The sequence below is a fragment of the Drosophila ananassae genome (genome assembly GCF_017639315.1).
Source record: "Drosophila ananassae strain 14024-0371.13 chromosome Y unlocalized genomic scaffold, ASM1763931v2 tig00000060, whole genome shotgun sequence".
In the NCBI taxonomy this organism is placed as follows: Eukaryota; Metazoa; Arthropoda; class Insecta; order Diptera; family Drosophilidae; genus Drosophila; species Drosophila ananassae.
This window is the reverse complement of record NW_025319051.1, coordinates 384193-411737: the sequence shown is the minus strand read 5'-3', so window position 1 is coordinate 411737 and position 27545 is coordinate 384193. Positions and strand designations below refer to the sequence as shown.

The 27545-nt window shown below is 38.6% G+C and overlaps 1 long non-coding RNA gene across 1 annotated transcript in view; it reads left to right on the top strand.

Moving 5' to 3' along the window:
- Positions 1-26077, top strand: part of LOC26515296 — a 47690-nt gene extending 21613 nt beyond the window's left edge. The window contains exon 3 of the long non-coding RNA XR_004311340.2: positions 25445-26077. This is a non-coding gene — a long non-coding RNA (uncharacterized LOC26515296). The remainder of the gene's footprint in view (positions 1-25444) is intronic.
- Positions 26078-27545: the final 1468 nt, after the last annotated feature.

The following is a 27545-nucleotide window of genomic DNA, read 5'->3' as shown; positions in this document are numbered from 1 at the left end:
AAATAATTCCTTTTATAATAATAATAATCAACAAAATTATAATCAGCAAAGTAACTATAGACAACCAAATAATTTCAATCAACAACAATTTCAACAGGAATTGCAGCAAAATTTAAATCATGGTAGAGCTCAGAATCCTATGAATTATCAACAGCCAACATCTTCTTTACAAGGTTATAATTCTAACAAACCAGTGAAAAGACAGCGTGAATATTCAAGCGATCAATCTAGAATGGAAATCGAAAATTTTCATCAAATAGCCTCGGATCCAATAGAAGAAATAGAAATCCTTACATCAGAATAACTATTAACAATCGCGCATTTAAATGTGTAATAGATACAGGAAGTTCAATAAACCTAATAAAAGAAAATTATTTTAATTTCCCACAAACATTAAAAACGTTAGAAGTGCACACAATTAATGGTGTAATTAAATTAAATAAGTCCGTAAATTTTAAATCAAGTAAACTTTGTCCGATCGATCAACCATTTTGGGTTCACAATTTTTCGCAAAAATATGACATATTGATAGGAAGAGAGTATTTAGAACAGGGGTGCCCAAGCACTGCTTATGACAGAGCAAATTCCAATACCTATGCACAAAAGCACAAATACATATGAGCGATAGTTTTTTTTTTTTTTTCTATCGTATCACTGAAAAAAATTTTTGTAACATTTTCAACAGAAAAAAAAAAAAAAATTTTTTCGGATAATTGAGAATTAATTTTAGGATTATAATTATTTTCAATATGCTCAATTATTTTTCGAATTTTTTTTACTGCGCTTCCATATCGGCTTGTGACGCAGATACTTTAGCATAGCATTTAATAAAATGCCTTTCCAAATTAATTTTTTTGTTTCCGCTTATTATTATATTACATATAATACATTGCTGCTCGCAAAGAAAATTTTCGACAAAGAAAAAATGCATCGTTCCACAGTCAACCATTCTGTCCAAAACCTCAACAAGAAGTGATTTCTTGCAGTGAAAAGTTTTCGGCAATCCAACAACAAAATGCCAGAAAAGTGTTGAAACTGTTTAAGTGTTATTAAACTACGAAAAATTGTTATTGTAATTTGCCTTGCCTATACTGGGAGCAGCACACGTATATGATTTTGCTCTACCCATATGACAGAGCAATCCAACAACAAAGGAGGAACGAGAGCAATGGGACTGGGCATCCCTGATTTAGAAGCATGTGAAGCAATTATTAATTATAAACAGGAAACAGTCACTTTGAGCGGATTTGTTTTTTCCATGATATATAACCACGAAGATTTCAAGAATTCCGAAATTGAAACATTGGAAGATTATCTCAGTCCACCTTCATCTGAGGGTATATCTTTTAATTTTGCAATTAATAATGACTTAGAAGAAAATAATAAATTTCGAATAAATCATCTTAATAAGGAAGAAAGTACTAAATTAAATAACATTTTATTTGAATTTAGGGATATCCAGTACAGGGAAGGTGAAAATTTGACCTTTACCAGTGCTATAAAACATTCAATCCAAACCAAACATGAAGATCCTATTTACAAAAAACCTTATAAATACCCCCAAGCTTATGATCAAGAAGTAGAAGTCCAAATTAAAGAAATGATGAATCAGGGAATAATACGTAAATCGAAATCCCCTTATTGTTCTCCAATATGGATAGTCCCAAAGAAAGAAGATGCATCAGGTAAAAAGAAATTTCGAATAGTAATAGACTATCGAAGTCTAAATGAAATAACTATTGATGATAAGTATCCGATACCAGTTATGGATGAAATACTTGACAAACTTGGAAAGTGTCAATATTTTACAACAATTGACCTTGCCAAGGGTTTCCATCAAATTCAAATGGATGAAAATTCTATTTCAAAAACAGCTTTTTCTACTAAAAATGGACATTACGAATACACACGAATGCCATTTGGTCTGAAAAATGCGCCTGCAACTTTCCAACGTTGCTTGAACAATTTATTAGAAGATTTAATATACCAGCATTGCCTTGTTTACATGGATGACATAATTATATTTTCTACTTCATTAGAAGAACACATATTGTCCATAAAAAAGGTGTTTTCAAAACTTCGAGAAGCTAATCTTAAACTTCAACTTGACAAATGTGAGTTTATGAAAAAGGAAACTGAATTCCTTGGACATATAATAACAACAGAAGGAATAAAGCCAAACCCCCAAAAAATTGAGGCAATACAAAAATTTCCAATACCAAAAACCCAAAAAGAAATAAAATCATTTTTAGGTCTCTGTGGATTTTATAGAAAATTCATACCTGATTTTGCTAAAATTGCAAAACCTATGACTGTAAACTTAAAGAAAGGTTCCACTATAAATTCAACCAATAAAGAATATTTAGAAGCATTTGAGAAATTAAAACTTCTTATTACATCAGACCCAATTTTAATTTACCCTAACTTTGAAAAATTATTTTCCTTAACAACAGATGCTAGCAATGTCGCCATAGGCGCAGTATTATCGCAAAATCATAAACCTATTTGTTATGCAAGTAGAACTCTTAATGAACATGAAATTAATTATTCAGCAATAGAAAAAGAGCTTCTGGCTATAGTCTGGGCCACTAAATATTTTAGGTCTTATCTCTTTGGTAGAAAATTCGAAATCCTTAGCGATCATAGACCATTAGTTTGGCTTCATAATATAAAAGAACCAAACATGAAACTACAAAGATGGAGAATAAAATTAAACGAGTTTGACTTCACTATTAAATATTTGCCGGGAAAGGAAAACCAGGTAGCTGATGCTCTGTCAAGAGTGAAGCTAGAAGAAAATTTTTTAGGAGAAACACCGGATAATACCGAGTCATTACCCACAATAGCAACAGTTCATAGTGCACATGAAGACAATCAGAATTATATAGAAATAACGGAAAGACCTTTAAACTATTACAATAGACAAATTGAATTTCATAGAGGAAACTCAAATGAAGTCAAATTGAGCCAATACTTTCATAAAACCAACCTTAAAATAATTTATAAAGAAATGACCCATGAATATGCAAAAGAATTAATTAAAGAATATTTGTGCTCTAAAAAAAGTGTTATTTATTTTCCTTGTGAAATGGACTTCATAATATTTCAAAATGCTTATAAAGAAATCATCAGCCCAAACAACTTAACCAAAGTTATGAAAACTAGTACAATATTAACAGATGTCCAAACATTCGCCGAATTCAAGGAAATTGTCCTTAAAGCTCACGTAGAATTATTACATCCAGGAATAGAAAAACAAACAAGCCTTTTTAAAGAAAAATATTATTTTCCCGATTATCAGAGATTAATTCAGAATATTATAAATGAGTGTGAAATTTGTAACCTTGCTAAAACAGAACACAGAGATACAAAACTTACATTTGAATTAACCCCAGAAACCTTTAACCCCAGAGAAAAATATGTTATAGATTTTTACATGATCGATAATAAACAATTCTTATCTTGCATTGATATTTATTCCAAATATGCTGCTTTAATAAATGTCAACAGTAGGGATTGGTTAGAAGCAAAAAGGGCATTACTCATGATATTTAATGTAATGGGTAAACCAAAAGAAATTAAAGCCGACAAAGACTCCGCATTTATGTGCTCAGCATTGCAACTTTGGCTGCAATCAGAAGATGTAAGAATAACTATAACCACAAGTAAAAATGGCGTTTTTGACATAGAAAGATTTCATAAAACTATTAATGAAAAATTAAGAATTATAAATAGTGAACGGAATCTTGAAAATATAAATACTAAATTTGAAACAATTGTTTAATGATTATAAATGTATAAAAATTATAAAACAAAACACCATAATAATCTCTACAGGCAAAACACCAGCTTTTGCTCTTGTCTTGATCACAGAGTCATGAGAATTTGAGGCTTCCCGCATATTAGCACGATTATCTGTGTCGCTAAGAACACAACTTTTGCGACCTTTTATATTTTCTCTATAGTTTTATTTGTTCTTGATAAAATTTTAAACCACTTTTCTGCTTCTTCTGGTTTTTTTTCGCTATATTAACTACAGAAAGGTCACAATTAATATAGTTTTGTATTTAAACTATTTAACTATAACAATCATTGCATTAGATCAAACAATTGTTGAGAGATGAACAAGTAATTATTTTGTGTGAAAAATTTGTGTGAAAAATTTGTGTGAAAAATTTTGTGTGCTATTCAAGTGAAACGGAGTGTATAAGTATACAAGTATAAGATTTTATATAGCACACGGTAATTAAGTTGTTTGCTACTCTGGGCCTATAACCTAATAAAAATGTTCAGAGTAAAACAAGCTCTTCCTTTCCCGCTTCCAATTTGGATCCGGCCAAGCTATACTTGACTGCGGCTTACAAGTTCATCTCTTTACATCATGGCTACCATTAATTTTTTTTTTAAAAAAGAAAAGTGAAAATAAAAAGAAGAAAAGAAGAATTTTTGAACAAAGTTTAAGTTAACGCTATTGATAAGTGGATCCCAACCAAAAATGAAAATTGAATAAATGTGAAGTTTAAAGCAAAAAAAAGAGAAAAATGTAGAAAAAAATGAAAAAAATCAAGAAAAATATTAAATAAAATTTAAGCCAGTATTATTCATTAGTGAGTTATATTATTTTCCTATTTTTTATTTTGATTTATTGAGACCAAGTGCCCTAAAGAAGAAGAAAAAGAAAAAGAAGAAGAGAAGAAGTGCAGAAATGATCAGAAGAAGGTGTGTGTCGAAAAAGACGAGAGAAAAGAAGAGCGAAAGCAATAAATGAAGTTTTGTTTGTCATTGATTGAAGTGAAAGAAAAAGCAAAGCAAACACAGTGGTATTCAAATGTATTTTCTGCTCCCTTCCTCCAGTGGGATTTGCCTCCCTCAATTGTTCCAGGGTGAAGTTTATCCGTGGCATCGGTTATGCGTCCTTTATTGACTTTGCGTTTATTTGTCGGAAATCCATGCACATTCTCCATGGACCCGTCTTTTTCTTTACCATGACGATGAATGAGCTGTAAGCGCTTTTTGAAGGCTCGATGTATTCCTTTTCCAGCAGCTCTTTTACTTTTTTCTTGATCTCCCCCTGTATTTTGGGGTTCTTTGGATAATATCTTTGCTTTATTGGGATGTCGTCCTTCATCATGTTCGAACAACCCTTCTGGTTTGTGAACGGCACTAACTCCTCCTCGATGAACCTTTTCCTCCGAGAATCCAGTTATCGCTATGGACAGCCTATCCTCCAGGCATCCGCTCCATCTTTCTCTTCTCGGGATCGTGACTTAGTGGCCTGCGCGTCTTATTGTTGTGAAAAGTTCTGCGAGGAAATCCCATCCTAGCACCAACACCAACATGTTCAAATCGTTTTCCTCGTTGCCCCGGTGTCTTTCATGGCCTTCAATTCTGCACCTCCGACCTGATAAAGCTCCAACTAGTTCTGAGAGGCAGCACTTCGCGATCTCTGCCTTCGTCTCTATGGCTGAGATAGCTGCGCGTTTCCCGGTCTTTGGCAAAATTTTGTGCTCCTCACCCCTATTGCGCCGCACATTCTGCAGAACAAAATTCTGGGATTCCTGCACCCACTGGCCCTATGACCTCATGCCTCCGCACCTGTTGCATGCCTGTGCTGAGTTTTCTATATGTCCCTGTCAAGGTCTGTCTAGGATTCGGCTTTGACTTTGACTTACTGCCCATCGTTAACTCGGCTGCTGTTGCCTTGGGACTGTCCATTGCTGGCTCGGCTGCTGTTGCTGTGGCATTTGGAGTTGCTCCTCAGGCTGCCATCTCTGCCCCCACTCCAGTCCTGGGGGGCTCTGTTGCTCCGGTGGTTTCTGGTGCCGTCCTTCTTTCGGCCACCTCCTGTCTACCTCGGAGACTTGCCTATTAAAAACGTCTTTCTCCAAGGCCAGCTCCTCGAATTCGTCGGCTAGACCCATAACCTCCTCGAGCGATGCGCATGCGTATGGCCTTATGAACATTTTCATGCGTGGCATGCAGTTCTCCACCAGCCTCTCAATCAGCATATATACTAGGTTGAATTTCCTGAAAGCGTATCCTAAAATTCTATGAAACGGTATAAAAATAGTTGAATCGTCAATATGAAAGCTGTGTGGAATTAAAGTCGTTTGAATTTTTTTTCTCACTGTGCATACAGCATTCGTACAGCCCACCTCCCGTCCAACTGAGCTCTCACAAAAGTGTGAGGAATTGACAAACGAAGCAGCATGCAGTTCCATTCTGGACCATTTTAAACATGTGTATGCAGAGCTTGAAGATGTAAATAATCTTATGCATCACTATCGGCAACGCAGATCTCCGTTTAATATTGTTGGATCCATAGCCAATTCATTATTCGGTATATGGCCAGAATATGGCCAAAACTATGATAAAGGTTAAGGGTAATGAGGACTTCCTCTTACAGCTGCTTCAGATCCAAATATACATTCCCACTGCAAACGTACAGCCCACCTCCGTACAACCGACCGAGGGACGCTGCCGCGTAACGCACGGCTCGAATCGCTGGAATAGATCCGAGATAGTTTAAGCGAAGAGTAGGAGAAAAACATAAAGAAGAAGAAGAAGAGTGTTGCACTGATAAGGTGTTTCATATAAGAGATTTAAGATTTTTAGTGGAGCAAAGTTATAAGATTTGGTAGAGACCATTGTAGTCCGAAATACCCTGAATGGATCGTGTTGGACATATGTCGAACTAAAATGGCTGAGGAGTACAGGACAAAAGTTTATAGTCCTTCTATAAGGAAATGTACGCGTGTTAGTAAACACTGGCTGTCTACATTTCCATAAATAAGTATATATAGAAACCTGATTCCCAGCATTCTTCTACGGATTCTTAATGATGGTAAGTTGATGAGTAAAAGTCTACAACAATAAGAAGGGAGTTAAAAATTTACATCCCAATTAAGTCCCCTAAGAGCGATAGTTAAGAAGTTTTTTGTACAAATTCTTTGTGATCTTGGTGTACTCCGTATTGATGACTCCAGACATACTCAAGAATTGGACGGACCAATGATGTATATAACGTTTTAGTTATGTACGGGTCATTAAATTCTTTTGACCATCTTTTAATAAAACCAAGCACACCCATAGCTTTATTAACCATGGTAGATACATGGTCGGTAAATTTAAGTTTCAAATCTAATAGGACACCTAGATCGTTAACCTGAGTTAATCGTTCTAAGGCGTTCCCATAGAGAAAGTACATAGCCTGGTGAGGACTAGATCGGTAAAAAGACATAAGTTTACATTTCGATCCATTAAGCTTTAGGTTATTTGCTAAGCACCAATTTTGAAGTTTATCCAAATCGGTTTGAAGTCTAGACTGGGCGCTAGTGAATTTATACTGAAGGCATAGCTTAACGTCATCAGCATACATAAATACGCTGATGTGAATTAGTTAAGGCAAGGGGCAAGTCGTTAATAAACAGAGTAAAAAGAAGGGGTCCAAGATGGCTTCCTTGGGGCACCCCCGATGTGGCGCGGACTAAACGCGAGGTAACATCTTTAAAGAAAACACGTTGGGTTCTCCCTGATAAGTAGCTCAAAATCCACATAAGAAGATCAGTTGGGAATCCCAAAAGACTGAGTTTACTTATAAGAAGCGAATGGTTAACAGAGTCAAATGCTTTACTGAAGTCAGTGTATATGACGTCTGTTTGTAAGCCATTCCGGAACCCATCCGTCATAAAAGATGTTAGCTCCAATAAGTTGGTAGTGGTGGAGCGGCGCTTCATGAAGCCATGCTGGCACGGAGTTATTATTGAACTACATAGGTGTTGCAAATGTGGAGTGATAAGTTTTTCAAAAAGCTTTGGAATAGTTTCTTTCTAGACTGGGGGCTAGTGAATTTATGCTGAAGACATAGTGTTCAGTTACAGACCGTTTTAGGGAGCTTTATTTTTGTGTTCTAAATATTGGCTTTAATAAAAACAAGCACATTTCGATTTATAGATATTGATACAATTTATTTAATTGTTTTGGCGTTTCTAAAAATGATATATTTACATATGTGACTGAGTAGGGTTGACGACCGAATGAAAATTATGACGCGGGAGCGGCTCAACGCTTGATGCTGCGGAGCGACCGAAAGATACCGCGACAACGATAGCGCATGACGGCAGATGCAGGAGCGGGCAACGCGAAAATAAATATAAAAGAAAGTGATGTCGCGAATTCACGTGGATACGTATGCTCTCCTGGACGAAGGTTCTTCGGTGGCGATGGTCGACCACGAGCTGGTTGCAGAGCTAGGCGTACAAAGAGTACGTCGTCAGCTGAATATTCAATGGTTCGGAGGCAGGGCCACAAGAGAGCCTACTAACGTGATAGGTCTGCAGATTAGTGGAGCAGGCAAGTCCTCCCGAAATGTGCTGAGAAACGTGTATGCCATTTGCCCATGCAGAGACTGCACAGAAGAGATTTTAGGAGCGTGAACAACGACGCTCGATTACCAATAAAGCCCTACGAAAATTCAGAACCGAAGTTGTTTATTGGATTGGACCATGGACATTTAGGATTGCCATTGAGAACGAGACGGTTTGCCAGAGAGGGACCGTACGCGGCCGCAACCGCATTAGTATGGGTCGTTTTCGGGCCTGTAGAAGGACGACGTGACACGCCATCACCGGTTCTTTTCTGCTAGCCACGTCGTTGGACGACAATGTGGAACGGGTCGTCGAGGGCTACTTCGAGATCGAAACCTTCGGTGTGAAGGCGGCGCCAGCGGCCGCAGCCAGCGACGACGTGAGGGCTCAGAAGATCTTGGAGGACACTTCGGGGCGAGTTGGCCGCCGATACCAAACGGGATTTTTGGGAAAAACGGATAACATTGTCCTGCCACATAGTTATCCGTGGCGTCTGGGCTGGTGAAAACTATCGAGATGCACGTGTTTGTGCGTCGTCTTTCTTTAATAGTTTTTCTGGTCCAAATGGAAGGAAGAGTATTTAACCCTGATGCAGCAACGATCGAAATGGCGCAACCCTGGTCAAGGCATAGCAGTAAATGACATCGTGCTGGTGAAGGACGAAAACTTGCCAATGAAGTGGCTCCTGGTGAGGGAGATGACGGAGTGTGTCGGGTGGCGCTGCTGAGGCAACAAATTGTGCCTGCTGCCCTTTCATGATGCTGTTGGGTCAAGCAGCCGCCGGAAAGAAGTTTGGCTGGCAATATTCTTTCTTTATATTTATGTGCGCGTCTCCCGCTCTATTCTCATCGCCCGCTCTCGTGCATTCGATCGGCCACCTGCTTCTGCCGTCATGCGCTAGCGTTTGTCTCGCTCTCTCGCGGGATGTCTCGGTCGCTCCGTAGCATCAAGCGTTGAGCCGCGCTCCCGCGTCATCATTCTAATTCGGTCGTCAACCCAACTCAGTCGTATATGTATGTAAATATATCATTTGTAGAAACGCCAAAACAATTAAATAAATTCTATCAACATCTTGAAATCGAATTGTGGTTGTTTTTATTAAAGGCAATATTTAGAACAGAAAAATTAACAGAAAAAACGCTCAGCAACTGAACCATGCAAGGAACCATGGACTCGTAGATAGAGATATCTAACCACTGCTGAATTACTGAAGCCCATGCTTTTTAAAACATTTTCAAAGTCTCGAACCATCATCGTGCCGCTTGTTTCAAACCATAAATTGACTTATTCAATTTACATACTTTACCATTTTTATATGGCAATCCCTCCGGAATCTTTATAAAGATTTCCTCTTTCAAAATTCCATTTAGGAATGCCGTCTTAACACCCATATGATGAACTTTTAAATTGAATTGGTTTGCTATAGATAGAATGAATCGAAAGCTAGATATTCTTGCAACTGGTGCAAATGTCTCATCATAATCTAACAAGTATTCTTGAGTAAAACCCCGAGCTACCAATCTGGACTTATATTTGATTTGCTCGCCATGCTCGTTAGTTTTTATTGTAAACATCCACTTGCAATCAACAATATTCTTATCTAAAGGCTGATCAACTAAAGTTCAAGTTTCATTATAAGAATGCGAATCTAATTCCTCTTTTACGGCTGTACAGATGTTTAATATCATCGTAGTTAATTGGGATGTCATTACAGAAAGCGTGAACATTCATTAAGCAATTGTTTAAAGACCAACAAAATGTTTTTTTGCTTGTCTTTTTATCTTTTCCTTCTTCTGACTTTATTTCCATCTACTTTTAATTGCATACTAGGCAATTCTTCACCAATGATAACAATGGGACCGGCAGTTTTGCAAGTTGTTGTCTCACTAGGCGGTTTATCAGATTAAAAATTATCAGATTTCTCATCCGTACCCTCATTCGGGATATTTGACTCATCTGCTACTGAATTATTTTCAGTAGACAGTTGTAGATTATTCATTCTATCATTCTGAATACTTTTTACCAGTTCCATACTTTCATTCTGAAACTCTGAGTCATTTTCCACAGTCCTAGTACTCTTATCAACAACCAAGTCCAGTGGCGTAACAAAATTTAAATTTTCGAGTTTCGAATTTTGGCAGCAATGGAAAAAAGTAATTTTGTTTGGAACCCAAGTCCAGCCTCTGAGATTCACTAACTCTGATGCCAATAAAATTTCCGACGTCGTGTTTATTCACGTTCCGATAAGGCGGATGAGGGTTATGTTGTTTAACGTTTTTGTTGCCTTCACTACATGAGCTTTGATCGCCCGTATTTTCACTACCCGATGCAGCATACCGAGGTTTTTTCACGGCTGTTTCGACAGATGATTGCGCTTCTTCATTGTCTTCAGTTTTTGGAGGTTTGCAAAATGGTTCTACAGGTACTAAAATCGCTTCATTTTAATAGAATATAAACGAAATGCATACTCGAAACTGCTCGAAACTATTATATGCAGCTGATGCAGCGCCGCAGCACGCAGTAAACTAAGAGGCACTGTGACTGACTGAGGTATCACTTGGAGGTCGCATGATTGGTTGGTCCGTTAGAAGCGCTGGCAAGCTAAAAAATTCCAGGAAGAATTTGTCGGTTGACAAGAAGTCAACAGTATTGAACATAACTCGGGCATTCGAATTCGGGGGGGGATTGATCCCCCAAATCTTGAACTCGCGCCGAACTTGAACTCGCGGGCGTAACGGTAGGAACGTATTAAAGTCGGACTAAATTTACCTGGGTTCTGCAATGGACTGATCAGTAGATTGCTGCGATCAAGCTGAAGTTGATATGAGATACTTGAAGTCCTGGGTTGGTTATTCTCAAGAACAGATGGTAAGGGGTTTCGTGTGATTTCATATCGGCAGGTCCTAGTGGCAGTCCGTTTCTCGGAAGCAATACTCAGCGTAGGTTAGTGGTCTGTTTCACGGGAGCAACACTCGAAGTAGGTTAGGTAACGAGGGACCTAGTTGTGGTCCGTTTCACGGCAGCAACACTCGAAGTAGGTTAGATAATGACAGTAATACTAGTGGTCCGTTTACACAGGACCAACACTCGAAGTAGTTTAGGTAAAGAGATTCCTACTTTAATTAATAATATTTACTACTTTAAAATTAATAGCTTAACACCAACTAAATTTAAAAAATTAAAATTAAAAATTATTAAAATCAGTAGATCCTACAATATTGTAGTTTTGGATTTAAGGAGAAGCACGAAATAATGTTATTGAATTTGTTATAGTTAGTTAATCAATATATTTATTCAGTTACCGAGCGTTTTCGGGAGCTGTGTTCAACGTTCTAAATATTGGCTTTAGTAAAAACAAGCAATTTCTATCACCGGGAAAGCCTACATACTGGCCAGCGGACCCACGGAAGAAGCCAGACCAGGACATGGGGATGACGATGACTCCTTCAATAAATCCAGTTGCTAAATAAATGTTGTTTCGCGACGCAAACTTTAAATTGTTTGTTGTTTATTGCTTTCAAAGTCCCCAGCACTACCGTCGCGAGCAACTTTTTATTTTTATTTTTGTTTTTGTATTCCTTGTGTCACTGTCACTTGATGCTTATTTTATAAAATTTTAATAAACAAGTTCAAGCCGCGACTATTTTATCTCAACGATTTTTGAAACAAAAGTGGCTGTTTAATATAAAAATAAACAGCGGACCCACGCAAGAAGCCAGACCTAATTGACTTTGCGATCACTAGAAAAATTCCTCGAAGCACCATTCGAACCGAACCTTTGGATGACCTATCGTCTGACCATTCAGTTGTCCTTCTTCACCTATTTCAACATGCCGAATTACAAAATAATCAAATTTATCTCATATTAAAAAGGACAAACTGGCTTAGTTACAAAAAGTACATAAGCTCTCACATAAACATAAGACCGTCAATTAACTGTAGCAAGGACATTGAAGATGCAGTCAACCACCTGGAAGACATGATGACCTCAGCAGCAAAGCCCTCGACTCCTGCGACCACAGAAAAACCTCCATACTCCGCCACAAATTCCTATATAGAAAATCTAGTCCGGATCCCCTTCTTCAAAGGAAAGGCTAAAAACAGCGACTCGAAGGCTCACAAAGGTCCTACGGAGCAGAGAAGAACTTGCTCAAAAATCATACATACATACAGCTTTCTTCAAAAAGTACCAGGTATCCTCTATGGAAAGCCCATCCTAGCTTAAAGCCGCCCATAGAAGCAGATATGCCCCTTCGAAAACCAGATGGATCTTGGGCGCGCAGCGATGAAGAAAAAGCAAACGTCTTCGCTACCTTTGTAAAGTTTTTACTCCAAATCAAGCAGCCTCTTCTTTCATTCTTCCAGAGCTACCAATTCCAGATCCAATTACAGCTATAGAATTTCAAACAACTGAAATCACTAAGGTCATCAAAGAGCACCTCAAGCCAAATAAGTCTCCAGGGTATGACCTCATTGCGCCGAAAATGATTATGGAGCCCTGCGTGCGCTATCAATTATATAAAAATTCTATTTAACTCTATTACAAAGCTTGGCCACTTCCCCCAACAATGGAAAAAATTAAATAAAAAATAATGATACCGAAACCAGGGAAAGACAAAGCTTTGGCCTCTTCATTTAGACCAATAAGTCTACTTTCATGCTTAGCAAAGCTTTTTGAGAAACTTCTACTGCTCCGTATCACGCCTCATATGACTTCGAATAATATAATCCCTGAACATCAATTTGGCTTCCGAAAAAAGCATGGCACCATAGAGCAGGTGAACCGTATCACATCTGAAATTCGAACCGCCTATGAACAGCGAGAATACTGTTCTGCTTTATTTCTGGACATATCCCAGGCATTTGACCGAGTCTGGCTGCAAGGACTTATGTATAAAATAAAACTATTACTCCCACAAAACTGTCATGAGCTGCTCAAAACATACCTGCATAATCGAGTGTTCACTGTAAAACAAAAAACTTTACAACAGAAGAGTTCGAAATTAAGGGATATCTGCTTCTATATACAGCAGATATCCCAACAGACCATGTCAACAATTGCCGATGATACAGCCATACTAAAAAGATCTAAATGGCCGTTGGAGGCATCCAGAAGCCTCTCCTCTCACCTTGCACTAATAGAAAAGTGGAAGTGAAAAATCTAAACACATTATCTTTACTCTCAACAGACAAAACTGCCCCGCTCTAACTCTAAACAATACCATAGTCCCCTCTGTGAATGAGGTCACATATCTCCACGCCGTCCACCTGGACAGGCGTCTTACGTGGAAAAAACATATTGAAGCGAAAAGGGACCAATTAAGACATAAATCCAGAGGACTGCACTGGCTTATCAATCCTCGTTCCCCACTTCGACTGGAATATAAAGTACTACTTTACAATTCAGTCATTAAGCCTATCTGGAAGTATGGCTCCGAACTTTGGGGAAATGCAAGCAGTAGCAATATAGACGTTATCCAAAGGGCACAGAACCATCACAGGAGCTCCATGGTATATTCGCAATGAAGATATCCACAGAGACCTAGGTATACCTCTCGTCAAAGTCGAAATTTCTCAACTCCAGGAAAAATACAAAAGGAAACTCTCCACCCACCAAAATCCTCTAGCCAGATCGCTACACCAAGTTAGTCAACAATCCCGATTAAGAAGAAATGACCTTCCAGCCCGCTGACATCGGAGGCCCCATAGTATAGATGTTTATAAAGATAAACTAATTATTTATTAGATTAAGATTTTTAAAATTGTTGTTAGTCTCTTAATAAGAGAAGATCCAAAAAATAAAAGATAAAAGTATGAAAAAAAAAAAAAAACAAAAACGAACCCAATAAATTATTGCCGACCAAACTTCTTTCAGGCGGCTGCTAGACCCGACAATATTCTTCAATTAAATAGGAGTTTTTAATCCCATATTTTCAAAATGTCATGGCTATCTAAAATTTGTGAAAAGCTTTACTAAACCAGCTGAACCTGCAATAGATACGTTTTAAACATAGAAACAGTTATAGTTTGATTGAAGTGCCATTGGATTATACATGCCGCCAGGGTCGGTGCGATGTCCGTATCCATGGAATTTCTAAACTCCCTTTGACAGAACCAACTATAGCGGCTATGAAGGTGCATGGTGGTCTGTTGAAAAATCCTCGCTCATGCAGTCACGATTCCCCGCTGGACCGCAACATCCTCTAGAAAAGGATCACCAACTGTTCGTTCGTAGAGCGTTATGCGGCCACTACGTCGAATTTGAACTCGTGGGCACACCCGTAGATCCCGGAGTCGTAGTCAAAAGGACGTATAAAGGTTCTGAATAAAGGTACCTGGATTCTGCAAGGGACTGTTCGGGTTGACCAGGTGCTTGCTGTGATCAGGATGGAGTGGATGTGGGGTACTTGAAGTTCTGGGCTGGGTTTCCAAAAGTACAGATGGTATGGTGGTACCTGTGGTCCGTTTCACGGGAGCAACTCGAAGTAGGTTCGATGATGAAAGTTCTACTGGTGGTCCGTTTACACTGAAGCCACGCGAAGTTGATAGCTTTTTTAGAGAGTCTTAACTTGTGAACCGTTTTACACAGAATCACTCGAAGTAGGTTAGTTTTAAGTGCCGTAGTTCAAACACTGAGTAACGAGACGATTCACTCTGATTTTGCAACTATCTTTATTTCAGAAGAACAATTCTTATATAAGATGCTAAATTATACATAATTAAATCTAAGAAAAGTCAATGTTAATGCCAGGGTCACCCACCTCTGAGCCTGCTGACTCAGATTGTTTGTTCATGTACTGCTTGTACACGCATTTCGGCTTAGCTAGCTGGTTTATACGTGAGTTCCATTTGGTGTATATCTTGGTCCTGCTCTTTAGGCAGTACTTGCTTGAGGAAATGAAACCGCTGAAGATTCGATAAAAAAGATTTCCTCTTTCAAAATTCCATTTAGAAATGCCGTCTTAACACCCATATGATGAACTTTTAAATTGAATTGGTTTGCTATGGATAGAATGAATCGAAAGCTAGATATTCTTGCAACTGGTGCAAATGTCTCATCATAATCTAACAAGTATTCTTGAGTAAAACCCCGAGCTACCAATCTGGACTAATATTTTTTTTTGTTTGGAACCCAAGTCCAGCCTCTGAGATTCACTAACTCTGATGCCAATAAAATTTCCGACGTCGTGTTTATTCACGTTCCGATAAGGCGGATGAGGGTTATGTTGTTTAACGTTTTTGTTGCCTTCACTACATGAGCTTTGATCGCCCGTATTTTCACTACCCGATGCAGCATACCGAGGTTTTTTCACGGCTGTTTCGACAGATGATTGCGCTTCTTCATTGTCTTCAGTTTTTGGAGGTTTGCAAAATGGTTCTACAGGTACTAAAATCGCTTCATTTTAATAGAATATAAACGAAATGCATACTCGAAACTGCTCGAAACTATTATATGCAGCTGATGCAGCGCCGCAGCACGCAGTAAACTAAGAGGCACTGTGACTGACTGAGGTATCACTTGGAGGTCGCATGATTGGTTGGTCCGTTAGAAGCGCTGGCAAGCTAAAAAATTCCAGGAAGAATTTGTCGGTTGACAAGAAGTCAACAGTATTGAACATAACTCGGGCATTCGAATTCGGGGGGGGATTGATCCCCCAAATCTTGAACTCGCGCCGAACTTGAACTCGCGGGCGTAACGGTAGGAACGTATTAAAGTCGGACTAAATTTACCTGGGTTCTGCAATGGACTGATCAGTAGATTGCTGCGATCAAGCTGAAGTTGATATGAGATACTTGAAGTCCTGGGTTGGTTATTCTCAAGAACAGATGGTAAGGGGTTTCGTGTGATTTCATATCGGCAGGTCCTAGTGGCAGTCCGTTTCTCGGAAGCAATACTCAGCGTAGGTTAGTGGTCTGTTTCACGGGAGCAACACTCGAAGTAGGTTAGGTAACGAGGGACCTAGTTGTGGTCCGTTTCACGGCAGCAACACTCGAAGTAGGTTAGATAATGACAGTAATACTAGTGGTCCGTTTACACAGGACCAACACTCGAAGTAGTTTAGGTAAAGAGATTCCTACTTTAATTAATAATATTTACTACTTTAAAATTAATAGCTTAACACCAACTAAATTTAAAAAATTAAAATTAAAAATTATTAAAATCAGTAGATCCTACAATATTGTAGTTTTGGATTTAAGGAGAAGCACGAAATAATGTTATTGAATTTGTTATAGTTAGTTAATCAATATATTTATTCAGTTACCGAGCGTTTTCGGGAGCTGTGTTCAACGTTCTAAATATTGGCTTTAGTAAAAACAAGCAATTTCTATCACCGGGAAAGCCTACATACTGGCCAGCGGACCCACGGAAGAAGCCAGACCAGGACATGGGGATGACGATGACTCCTTCAATAAATCCAGTTGCTAAATAAATGTTGTTTCGCGACGCAAACTTTAAATTGTTTGTTGTTTATTGCTTTCAAAGTCCCCAGCACTACCGTCGCGAGCAACTTTTTATTTTTATTTTTGTTTTTGTATTCCTTGTGTCACTGTCACTTGATGCTTATTTTATAAAATTTTAATAAACAAGTTCAAGCCGCGACTATTTTATCTCAACGATTTTTGAAACAAAAGTGGCTGTTTAATATAAAAATAAACAGCGGACCCACGGAAGAAGCCAGACCTAATTGACTTTGCGATCACTAGAAAAATTCCTCGAAGCACCATTCGAACCGAACCTTTGGATGACCTATCGTCTGACCATTCAGTTGTCCTTCTTCACCTATTTCAACATGCCGAATTACAAAATAATCAAATTTATCTCATATTAAAAAGGACAAACTGGCTTAGTTACAAAAAGTACATAAGCTCTCACATAAACATAAGACCGTCAATTAACTGTAGCAAGGACATTGAAGATGCAGTCAACCACCTGGAAGACATGATGACCTCAGCAGCAAAACTCTCGACTCCTGCGACCACAGAAAAACCTCCATACTCCGCCACAAATTCCTATATAGAAAATCTAGTCCGGATCCCCTTCTTCAAAGGAAAGGCTAAAAACAGCGACTCGAAGGCTCACAAAGGTCCTACGGAGCAGAGAAGAACTTGCTCAAAAATCATACATACATACAGCTTTCTTCAAAAAGTACCAGGTATCCTCTATGGAAAGCCCATCCTAGCTTATAGCCGCCCATAGAAGCAGATATGCCCCTTCGAAAACCAGATGGATCTTGGGCGCGCAGCGATGAAGAAAAAGCAAACGTCTTCGCTACCTTTGTAAAGTTTTTACTCCAAATCAAGCAGCCTCTTCTTTCATTCTTCCAGAGCTACCAATTCCAGATCCAATTACAGCTATAGAATTTCAAACAACTGAAATCACTAAGGTCATCAAAGAGCACCTCAAGCCAAATAAGTCTCCAGGGTATGACCTCATTGCGCCGAAAATGATTATGGAGCCCTGCGTGCGCTATCAATTATATAAAAATTCTATTTAACTCTATTACAAAGCTTGGCCACTTCCCCCAACAATGGAAAAAATCCATTATAATAATGATACCGAAACCAGGGAAAGACAAAGCTTTGGCCTCTTCATTTAGACCAATAAGTCTACTTTCATGCTTAGCAAAGCTTTTTGAGAAACTTCTACTGCTCCGTATCACGCCTCATATGACTTCGAATAATATAATCCCTGAACATCAATTTGGCTTCCGAAAAAAGCATGGCACCATAGAGCAGGTGAACCGTATCACATCTGAAATTCGAACCGCCTATGAACAGCGAGAATACTGTTCTGCTTTATTTCTGGACATATCCCAGGCATTTGACCGAGTCTGGCTGCAAGGACTTATGTATAAAATAAAACTATTACTCCCACAAAACTGTCATGAGCTGCTCAAAACATACCTGCATAATCGAGTGTTCACTGTAAAACAAAAAACTTTACAACAGAAGAGTTCGAAATTAAGGGATATCTGCTTCTATATACAGCAGATATCCCAACAGACCATGTCAACAATTGCCGATGATACAGCCATACTAAAAAGATCTAAATGGCCGTTGGAGGCATCCAGAAGCCTCTCCTCTCACCTTGCACTAATAGAAAAGTGGAAGTGAAAAATCTAAACACATTATCTTTACTCTCAACAGACAAAACTGCCCCGCTCTAACTCTAAACAATACCATAGTTCCCTCTGTGAATGAGGTCACATATCTCCACGCCGTCCACCTGGACAGGCGTCTTACGTGGAAAAAACATATTGAAGCGAAAAGGGACCAATTAAGACATAAATCCAGAGGACTGCACTGGCTTATCAATCCTCGTTCCCCACTTCGACTGGAATATAAAGTACTACTTTACAATTCAGTCATTAAGCCTATCTGGAAGTATGGCTCCGAACTTTGGGGAAATGCAAGCAGTAGCAATATAGACGTTATCCAAAGGGCACAGAACCATCACAGGAGCTCCATGGTATATTCGCAATGAAGATATCCACAGAGACCTAGGTATACCTCTCGTCAAAGTCGAAATTTCTCAACTCCAGGAAAAATACAAAAGGAAACTCTCCACCCACCAAAATCCTCTAGCCAGATCGCTACACCAAGTTAGTCAACAATCCCGATTAAGAAGAAATGACCTTCCAGCCCGTTGACATCGGAGGCCCCATAGTATAGATGTTTATAAAGATAAACTAATTATTTATTAGATTAAGATTTTTAAAATTGTTGTTAGTCTCTTAATAAGAGAAGATCCAACAAATAAAAGATAAAAGTATGAAAAAAAAAAAAAAACAAAAACGAACCCAATAAATTATTGCCGACCAAACTTCTTTCAGGCGGCTGCTAGACCCGACAATATTCTTCAATTAAATAGGAGTTTTTAATCCCATATTTTCAAAATGTCATGGCTATCTAAAATTTGTGAAAAGCTTTACTAAACCAGCTGAACCTGCAATAGATACGTTTTAAACATAGAAACAGTTATAGTTTGATTGAAGTGCCATTGGATTATACATGCCGCCAGGGTCGGTGCGATGTCCGTATCCATGGAATTTCTAAACTCCCTTTGCCATATGCGATGATAGTTGTCTGCTACCTAAACATTTACATCCGATAAAGCGTCGAAGAGCCCACAGGACTGTGACTGCTTTTAAATGTATTGCCTTAGTCACTAAACATATGAACACTGCGCTTTATATGTATGATGCTTCTGGAGGCCTGGCGTAGAAGAAAGCGATTAGATAATAGACTGGATGAGCTGAACTGCTGCTAGGTGAATACGTAGTTTGAAAAAACTCTTGCTGTTGTTTCCATTACATAACTTACCATCCATTACAAACTTACATAATGGAGTCTGGAATCGTAGTTAGAGCCTCGGTTCCTGCAAGCAGGGAAAGGCTTTTGGTGACCTTAGAGCAGAGGTGACATACCAGGAGATGGAAGCCATGCATGATAAGGTCAAGGATGCAGTGCAGAAGGACGATTTGACCATCTTGGTACTGGAGCCGTTGGAAATTGTGTTGCGCAAGAAATTCACCATACTCCAGGATGAGTTAAAGCGATTGAGCTCTAAATTGGGAGCGAATTATTCTGGAAGTTCTCCCAGCTTGCCGCTGATGTGCGCGTTGATATTCAGGTGGGAATGGCAAGGTACTCCATGAGGGTGTCTGAACACTCCACTCGGCGCCACACTCCACGGCATCACTGGCCCCATTGCTCCGTCATTGACAGAACCAACTATAGCGGCTATGAAGGTGCATGGTGGTCTGTTGAAAAATCCTCGCTCATGCAGTCACGATTCCCCGCTGGACCGCGACATCCTCTAGAAAAGGATCACCAACTGTTCGTTCGTAGAGCGTTATGCGGCCACTACGTCGAATTTGAACTCGTGGGCATACCCGTAGATCCCGGAGTCGTAGTCAAAAGGACGTATAAAGGTTCTGAATAAAGGTACCTGGATTCTGCAAGGGACTGTTCGGGTTGACCAGGTGCTTGCTGTGATCAGGATGGAGTGGATGTGGGGTACTTGAAGTTCTGGGCTGGGTTTCCAAAAGTACAGATGGTATGGTGGTACCTGTGGTCCGTTTCACGGGAGCAACTCGAAGTAGGTTCGATGATGAAAGTTCTACTGGTGGTCCGTTTACACTGAAGCCACGCGAAGTTGATAGCTTTTTTAGAGAGTCTTAACTTGTGAACCGTTTTACACAGAATCACTCGAAGTAGGTTAGTTTTAAGTGCCGTAGTTCAAACACTGAGTAACGAGACGATTCACTCTGATTTTGCAACTATCTTTATTTCAGAAGAACAATTCTTATATAAGATGCTAAATTATACATAATTAAATCTAAGAAAAGTCAATGTTAATGCCAGGGTCACCCACCTCTGAGCCTGCTGACTCAGATTGTTTGTTCATGTACTGCTCGTACACGCATTTCGGCTTAGCTAGCTGGTTTATACGTGAGTTCCATTTGGTGTATATCTTGGTCCTGCTCTTTAGGCAGTACTTGCTTGAGGAAATGAAACCGCTGAAGATTCGATAACGCTAGTTCTGGTGAACAAGTTGCGTGAACAGATCATGGAAGGCGGGCAGCTTTGGATGTTGGACTGCTGCCCCAAGGTCGAGTATCCAGGCGCCGCTTGTTGAGAGCGTTCGGAGAGAGCCACACTAAGAAAATTAAATTTTTAAAATCAGTATATAATCAACGATCAATCTAATAGGATATCTTTATAACTAGACCTCGGAATTTGCATATTTGCATATTTTTAACGGTTTAAGTTATTTGAATTCTGAAAACACCAAAATTCATTTCAATGAATATATAGTTAAAAACAATCAGCATATTTTTTTTTTATGCATATTTGCATAAAATGCATTTGCAAAAAATATGAAAAATATATGCAGAATATGCAAAATATATAAAAAATATGCAAAATATGCTAAATACATGCAAAGAATATACAAAAATATATGAATATTTAATAAAAGCTCTTTATAGAGACGCAATAGATTAATATTTGATTGATTATTATTAATAGTTACTATACCCTTGCAGAGGGTATTATAATTTTGGTCAAAAGTGTGCAACACAGTGAAGAAGACATCTCCGACCCAATAAAGTGTTTATATTCTTGATCAGGATCACTTCCTGAGTCGATATAAGCATGTCCGTCTGCCCGTCTGTCTGTCTGTCTGTCGGTTTATACGCAAACTAGTCTCTCAGTTTTAATGCTATCGAGTTGAAACTTTGCACACATCCTTCTTTTCCTTGCAGGTTGTATAGAAGTCGGAATGGCCGTGATCGGTTGACTATATCCTATAGCTTAAATATAACTGATTGTAGTATTGATCGGAAATGCCATAACTTTGGTGTTTTTTAAGTTAGAAAGATGGGACTTGGTACAGTTTCTATTTTGGAAAAAATAATCTGATTTCCCAAATTTCATTTTCAAACAATTCCATTGCTCTTGTTAATGGAAGGCCCCTCGCTTCCAAGGAAGTTATTATTTCGACAATTCTATTAAAATTCGTTTTTATAAATATCAAATCCCGATGTAGTAGACGATTTTTCATGAAATTTTTTGCCTGCTCTATGGATTCAGCGTCTTCTGCGTTTAGTATATTAAGAACCTCTGCAATTCCTTCCATGTTATTGGCATAATATAATGGCGCTTTTAACCACGCACCCCATCTGGTTATTAAGGGTTCAGGGGGTAATTCCATATGAATATTTATTTTTGGCATGGCTTGTTACGTTACTTAAATAACAGCATGAACTCGTTTATTTAAAACCACAAGTGAACACGTAAATCACTTAAACCACTAATTTTATATATTTACGTTACGTTACCCACATGTTTCATTCCTGGTTTATTAATATTAAAAAAGTAGATATACCATTTTTAACGAAATTTAATTGCATATTTTTTGCATATTTATACCCTTGCAGAGGGTATTTTAATTTTGGTCAAAAGTGTGCAACGCAGTGAAGGAGACATCTCCGACCCTATAAAGTATATATATTCTTGAACAGGATCACCTCCTGAGTCGATATAAGCATGTCCGTCTGTCCGTCTGACCGTCTGTCCGTCTGTCTGTTTCTACGCAAACTAGTCTCTCAGTTTTAGAGCTATGGAGTTGAAACTTTGCACATATCCTTCTTTCCTTTGCAGGCAGTATATAAGTCGGAACGGCCAGGATCGGTCGACTATATCCTATAGCTGCCATATAACTGATTGATCGGAAATGCCATAACTTTGGTGTTTTTTAAGTAAGAGGGTTGGGATTTTGTACAGATTCTATTTTGGGAAAAACAATCTGATTTCATAAGGATCGGCCGACTATATCCTATAGCTGCCATATCACTGATTGATCGGAACTCGCTATAACTTCGTTGTTTTTCAAGTTAGAAGGATGGAAGAATCAATGGATTCCTCTTTTGGCAAAATAATTCGATATGCCAAATTTCATAAGGATCGGCAGACTATATACGATCCGTTATATATCTAATAATATAAGATGCGTGGCGCCACCTAGCGGACTGCAACTCAACTGCAAGGGTATGTAAACTTCGGCTCCGCCCGAAGTTCGCTTGCCTTTCTTGTTTTGTATATATTGATCTTCAATTATTTAAAACAGAACGCATAATATATAGAATATATATTAGGGTGGGTCGATTGAAAAATCGCTTAGGCACATATGATTTTTGGATTCTAGGGATCAAAATAAGAAACTTTGCTCAAGAGACCATACCTCTAAAATGAATTCTGATGTCCCTCGTTTCAACGTGAAGGAAAAATATTGTTTTGACCCATTTAGAGTGCCCCAATCGAGTCCAAATGTATGAACGACCCCCACTAACTTTGGAGGGTCGACCAACCCATGCCCCCCTTTGGTACCCCCCTGGGGCCACCAAGGGACGAAAAGGAGGAGAGGCGGTGGGCGGAGCAACAGGTTTTGAGTTACATTTTCATAGCATACTTTTAGGTGCTGTGATTTATTATATATATATGGAAGTAACCTCTGGACTGGCGATTCACACAGTTAGCAATACTTTAATTGTAAGGATAAACACCAAAACTCTTTAACTCTTTTTAACTCCACAGATTTTGACATTTAAGAAGGTGGAATAATTAAAAACGTAAAAACGTCCAAAAACGTAAAGAATTTTTCGATAGCTTCAGTGGTTTTGAAGTTATACGTATTTTTAATTTAAAAAGGTTTGGGAATTTGGTTAGTTTAAAAATTTAAACTAAAAATTTTCCCAAAAATGTATTTAAAATCCAAAATTGTTTCGTAGTTGTGGGAAACCAAATTGTCTCAAACAGATGAGAGTCCTATCCTTATGAGACTTTTACTATATAATAAACTATAAAAAAAAACAAGAAAGGAAAGCTAACTTCGGGCGGAGCCGAAGTTGATTTACCCTTGCAGTTATGCCAATTCCGATCGTTCAGTTATATGGCAGCTATAGGATATAGTCGGCCGATCCTTATGAAATTTGGCAAATCAGATTATTTTGTCCAAAATAGAATCTGTACCAAGTCCCACCTTTCTAACTTAAAAAAAAAACAAAGTTATGCCAATTCCGATCGTTCTATGACAGTTATAGATTATAGTCGGCCGATCCTTATGAAATTTTGTACATAAGATATTTTGATCAAATATAACATGTGTGGAAAGTCCCAACCCTCTAACTTAAAATATATAGTCTCTCAGTTTTAAAGCTATCGAGTTGAATCTTTGCACACATCCTTCTTTTTCTTGCAGGTAGTATAATACATAAGTCGGAACAGCCGGGATCGGTCGACTATATCCTATAGCTGCCAAATAACTGAACGATCGGAAATGCCATAACTTTGGTGTTTTTTAAGTTGGAGAGTTGGGATTTCACACATGTTATATTTGACCAAAATATCTTGTGTTCAAAATTTCATAAGGATCGGCCAACTATATCCTATAGCTGTCATACAACGATCGGAATTGGCATAACTTTGGTGTTTTTTAAGTTAAAAAGATGAGAGTTGGTACAGATTCTATTTTGAACAAAATAATCTGATTTGCAAAATTTCATAAGGATCGGCCGACTATATACGATCTGCTATAATAATCGTATCGAAATCGCCAACCCAGCAGAAAATTATGCTTAGTATTGAATACACGAGGTTCCCATATTTCATTCTTGTTTTAGAAATTGTGTAACATTGTAACTTATCAATATAAAAAAATTGGCGTGTGTGTATTGCATAAAAATCGAGTTCTATCGAAACAAATAAACACTATATCTGTGTACTCTTATTTTGGCCAGCTGTGTATATACAATTTTTTCGGCTTTGCATGCAAGTTCGTCACCGGTATTTTACCTGAAAGAGGTTTTTTTATATGATATATGAAATTAAAATACTAATATTTGAAAAATATGACTTAATAATGTCTTAATATAAAATTTGTTATCAAATGAATAAAAAATAATAAAATATGCTAACTCCAGTCATTACTACACAGCTTTTTAATGCAAAAAATATATCAGATTATCGAGCCTTTATAGCCTACCGACAGCAAATGGATAAGCGCACAAGGATAGACCAGTCATAGACCGTTAAAAATGCCAATGCTTGGTCGATAAATAGTAACGACCAAGCGAAAGTATTTCGAAGGTTTTTAGCGAAGGTAGCGAAGTTATTTCGCCCATCTACGGGGATTGGTTGAGCATCGGCAACTTTGTACGGGTAGCCGTAAAAGACAGCTTTGAAAACGACGAAGCGAGCTGTATCCAAGCTGTCTCTGCTGCCCCTCAATTTCTTTGTTGAAGGGGCCTTCAACGGACATATTTTTTTTCCACTTTTGTTCGTCGTTTCTGCCTCTGCATTGAAAGTTCTCTCTGCCTTGGCATTGCTTCTCGTTTTTTTCGCTGATCTGATCTACTTGACAGAGATTACAGGTAGAATAATCTCTGGGTAGATTCTAAGCTCAATAAAGAGTTGGGGGAAATTGAGAAGATAAATAACGCTCATACATGTTTCATTTTTTCACAAAATAAGAAGTTTGTTCTATAATATCTTTTTTCTGTAATTTTTTACAGCTACAACAGGAAAACATGCAGGGCGTTGGAAGAAGTTTTCACTCTTTGGAGCACTTCCTTTGGTCGCAATACTTACTCTTCTTGTATTCAGTTCTCATATGGAAATGGATCGAAGCGAGTTCAAAAATTATACTCATATGTATAAGAGATCTAAGCCTTTTTGGTTTCGAGATGGAAATCGCACTGCTTTTCATAACAGTCATTTTAATGCTCTTCCCCCTGCTGGATATGAAGATGAAGTCGATGAAAGTTCAATTGGTAAGGAACCTGAATCAGAAAAGGACAAAAAAAAACGTTTGAATGAGTTTCAAAAGTTGTCGAAGAATTGGCACAGGCACGTAGGTAAGAGAGACGCTCAGATTAAAAAGGAACAGGAAACTTCAGCGAAAGAGGCAAAAAGACAGCAAGCTCAGGAGGAAAAAGATGAACAGCAAATCCAAAAGAATAACGCCAAAAAGGAAAATAAATCGATTGAAGAGCACTAAACAGAAAAAATGAGAGTGGAAAAACTTCTAAACTCAAACAAAGCCCAAAATCTTTAGTAGTTCAAAATTCGTTGCTCAGAAGCAGCGGTTTAGCATCATTTATAATATAGTGATTAAACAATGTATTAAATTATTATTATTTAATGTGGCTCTATTTTGTATTGCTTAGACTAACTAGTTTTCATTATTTAATCACTGGTGCATTTTATGTGAATTTCCGTTGCAGCATATTTCATCGGAATTAAAAATAATAAAAAAATGACAACCGATTTCCAAAAACTAGTTCAGAATGAAGTTTTATTTGGTGTATGCAATGGTGGAACATTAACAAATGAATTCTCGGTAAGTTTCTGTCTGCAGATGTCCAAGTACACTGTTATTCAAAAGGAATCGTGACAATGAAGCTCACCGACTTTCAGCCCAGTATTATGGTAGATGTCAGCTGTTGAAACTTTCAAGAAATTTGAAGCTTGCATTTCTTACCTTATACCTAAGAGTTGCAATGCGATGAAAAAATTAGACGGCGAATATCAACTTCAAAGAAAGTTTTGGGCCAGGCAGCTACCAAAAAATGAATGTAAAATAATCATAAAATACTTAGCTGCAGCTGTTCTTATCAGCATCTATTATTGTCTGTCTTGTCTCCCAGTTTCGCATGCGCTTTATTGTTATTTGAGCGTATGCTCTCTTTGTTGTGATTTGGAATTGATTGGAGCCGCATAGATTAGGGTTAAATTTAACTCAAAATAAAAATATTGAAACCCTGATTTGAAACGCGTGTATTTATACGGCTGCTATTAAAAACTATTAATAGCATAACAGAAAGGAAACCTCATTTTTTATTATTTTTCTATGGAATTTATTCGGCCAACCCGGAAAATAATCAATTAATCAATTTAAACATACACTGTCCGTTCAAATGTGAAATTGAAAGTAAATATATTATTTTTAATATAAGTGGCTTCACGTTGTAACGAACTGTTTTGCTATGTTTTGCTCGCAACAAACGCCGCGGCTAGCTCACAGAGGTTGAGGGTACGTTCCACCGAATTTATAGTTCGACGTGATTGCCCGAGCCCAGAAATAACACGTTATTGCTTCTTTTCGAATAAATCCCCTTTATTGTAATTAATTTACAAAGCAATAAAGAGAATCTCACCGGCTGTCTGGCTCAGCCGACCGACCGCTCGCCCTCCCGTCGATCCCCGATCCCCGCTCCGGGTTGGTGCCAATACGCACGCCCTCCCAAAGCTTGCGCCCGGCAGGTCGTGCGGTCCTGGTGCCTGGCGCCGAAACGGCTCTCGGTTCCCTTCGTTCGGACTCACGGACTCTGGTTGCGGGGCCTGTGTTGTTGATGTCTTCTGCTGCCGCTGCCTGTCCGTCGCTGCTGCTCCCTCGTCGTCGCTGCTCTACCGTTGCCGCTGCTCCCTCGTCGTCGCTACTCTACGGTTGCCGCTGCTCCCTCGTCGTCGCTGCTCTACGGTTGTTGCTGCTCCCTCGTCGTCGCTGCTCTCCTGCTGCTGCTCCTCCGTTTGGGAACGCCGTGGACCTCGGAACCTTTGGCTTGCCTGGACTTGCCCTTTCGCCGTGGCCGGCACCTAATCCGTGTTAACAGA